This window comes from Silurus aristotelis, assembly GCF_946808225.1.
Source record: "Silurus aristotelis genome assembly, chromosome: 12".
NCBI lineage: Eukaryota > Metazoa > Chordata > Actinopteri > Siluriformes > Siluridae > Silurus > Silurus aristotelis.
Genome location: NC_139585.1, coordinates 25,486,829 through 25,490,337, shown reverse-complemented (window position 1 = coordinate 25,490,337; position 3,509 = coordinate 25,486,829).

Below are 3,509 nucleotides of genomic sequence, written 5' to 3'. Positions count from 1 at the left end.
TGTTTCAAATGAATTAGGGCTGTTATTACAGTAGGTGGTGACCTAGAAAACTGGTGCAAAAGGGTGTGGCTGTGATATTTACTTAAATAAGCTAATTCATTTCAGCACAATTATGCTGTCATAGTGCATTTTTTTTTTTATCTTACCATGCTCTTTTGTACGTGTTTGCACACGTTTGCAGAATCTTCTTCTCTATATGTTTCTGTGTGTAATTAGACAAAATTATTTAATAGGATATTAATAGGATATTAGAAGTTCGAAGTTAGGTAATCTTATGAAAGAGTTCTATTTTGCAAGGACTGCTTGAACTCAGGAAAGTGTCATTTTGCATGAACATCATTATTATATATATATATATATATTATTATTTTTTGCAATATAAAACACTCATATAACAATAGTATACTGTAGTGAGCTAGGGACTGGGAGGATCGAGAAATTATTAAATATATTTATATAAGATAATAGCGCTCTTAGACATTTTACACAAATGTCACAAACTTATTATATTTATAGATTTAACATATTAGTACAAATAGTATAATAGATTCAGTTCAATCGTTCCTCATTACACAGAGCCCTCCTTTTTATGTATGCTTAATGAAGTTGTGCAACGACGTGCACTTTGTGACCAAATGTATTTAAAAACAACTTTTTTTTAAACATGAAATTAGTGTTTTTGTAAATACATTTCGAGACATGCTTATTACAATAAAGTGGCTGAAAAGTAAAGAAAAATACACTGAGGCATCCTCAAAAGGGTTTTTCTCAAACCAAGTGTCGTTAAGGAAAATGTAAGAAGAGAATTTAACGTCGTTATATAGGAGTTAGGTTAAGATCAATCAAACGTATACAGTATAGTTTTTTTTTACTTGTTCAGAGCAGCACTGAGGAGTTACTTTTAATTAACTGTTTTATGCAATTTTAGAATGTTTACAGTGTTTATTGTATTGTTTTTTTGCTTTAAATTTAGCAATTTGATACTTAAGATCTATGCATTAGTTGATCCCCAGCCTGTAGTTTATGTTGAATAAATCTTAATCCATAGTTATTGCTAGTTAAATGAATTAATAATCCTGGCAAAATATTTTAATATATTAACAGTGCCAAAGAGTTTGTATGTATAACTTGTATTTATTTTGTAACGCATCAGCGTAACTTCACGTTTTTGGAAGCCGATCCATAAGTCTTAACCTGATTATTAATGTCTTACTCCTGAAAATGTGCAAATGAATACATGAAGCACTTTTGGTTGATCTTTATATATATATATGTGTGTGTGTGTGTGTGTGTGTGTGTGTGTGTGTGTGTATATATATATATATATATATATATATATATATATATATATATATATATATATATATATATATATATACATACACACACACACACACACACACACACACACACACACACACACATATATATATATATATATATATATATATATATATATATATATATATATATATATATATATATAAATATATATATATATGTGTGTGTGTGTGTGTGTGTGTGTGTGTGTGTGTGTGTTTATATGTATATAAAAAAATTATTATTATTATTATTTGGAAACACTTGTAAAACTTTTGGGATTGTTTACAATTTGCACGAAGAGAAATGTATGTGCTTGAGTCTTGCATTGCCTGTAAATACATCACGTAGATGCTGTTTTACCCTTTTCCTTGATTTATATCATTAAAATTATTTTAAATAAAATTGAAATAATTTTTGTGATTTATCCTTTATAAAAATGTACAGCTTACATTAAACTTCCTGTTTAAGAAATTATTTAATCTACTTCACTACCTTGTGAAATATATAATTTTTCAAGACAGTATATACATACTCAAAGAGGTCCCCTGGTGGTCTAGTGGTTAAGATGCAGCGCTCTCACCGCTGCGACCCGGGTTCGATCCCCGGTCAGGGAACCATCCCCAGCCACTCTCAGTGCCGGTCCCAAGCCCGGATAAATTGGGGAGGGTTGCGTTAGGAAGGGCATCCAGTGTAAAACATGTGCCAAATCAAACGTGCGGAGGATCGATATATATATATATATATATATATATATATCTTTCTTTCAGCTTCTCCCATTAGGGGTCACTACAGCAGATTATCCATATTCATGATCCACATGTTCAATTTGGCACATGTTTTTAAACTGGATGCCCTTCCTAACACAACCCTCCCCATTTATCCAGGCTTGGGACCGGCACTAAGAGTGCACTGGCTTGTGCAACCGTAACGGCTGGGGTTGGTTCCCTGACTGGGGATTGAACCCAGGCCGCAGCAGTGAGAGCACCGCATCCTAACCACTAGACCACCAGGGAACCTACATATAGATATATTTATTTACTAGCGGAAAGTACCCGTGCTTCGCTACGGAAGGAAGAACGCTAAGCAATATGTCAATAAGCAGTAAGCACTGAGCAGGACTGGATGATCAGAGATCAGAACGTAACGTCAACAAATAACGCACTACCCCTTTGTAGTACCGATACAGGGCAAACTACTTTGAAAATAATTTTTATCGTGCATCTAACATCTAATAAGAAACAATGTATTAAGTTTCATTAGGATCCGTAATGTTATTTCAAAGAATTTACAATGCGTGAGAAATCGCGTTTTTTGCGAGTTAGCCGCAATCCAGGGCGAATTTTTCAAAACCCTTTCTTAGTGAGCACCTAAGACCCAAGAGGAAGGTATGTTCCAAATTTCATTGCAATCCGTTCAGTGGTTTTTGAGATTTCGTGATGAGTGAGTGCGTCAGTCAGTGGTATTTGAGCTTTATATATATATAGATTATATATTTAAAGCAGACAGATGATATGAAACAGAACAAAGTTTCTGCCTTTTACATATGAAATACATCTTTATTTCCATGTGCACTAGTGGGAATCTATATAACTCAGAAAATGCGATGCTTTGACTTGTTTTAAAAGGCATAAATATAACTATACTTTTGTAAGAACACTATAAATGTGTCCCAGGTGAATTTAATTAGAACACTATATAGGCTCTAGAAGCTATATCCTATGAGGTTTATAAGGGGACAAAAAGATTTTAAGAATGTAATTATATATAGTGTAAAAGAGTGTGTTTTATTTTAGGTGTAAGATTATAATCTTGCATATTTTCTCAATAAACCAATTGTTGTATCTGGGGCAGAGTAGTATGATTACAGCTTATGTTCCAAAAGGAAGGTATGTAAATATTGTGGTTTATCAATTTGACTATTGCTGGTTCTATATATAAACCGTGACAGATAAATTGTGGCTGGATTGTAAGTAAACCGCTACTCGAAAAAGCATCAGAGGTGGAAAGAGTAATAAAATATTCTACTCAAGTAAATGTTCTGTTACTGTTCTGTTCTGAAATTTCACTTTAGTACAAGCAAAGTTACTGGTCTAACAATCTACTCAAGTAAAAGTAAACAGTAATTTATTTAATATTTACTTAGAGTAAAATTTGCCAAATGGGGGATTCTACTGTAGTTTAAAAAA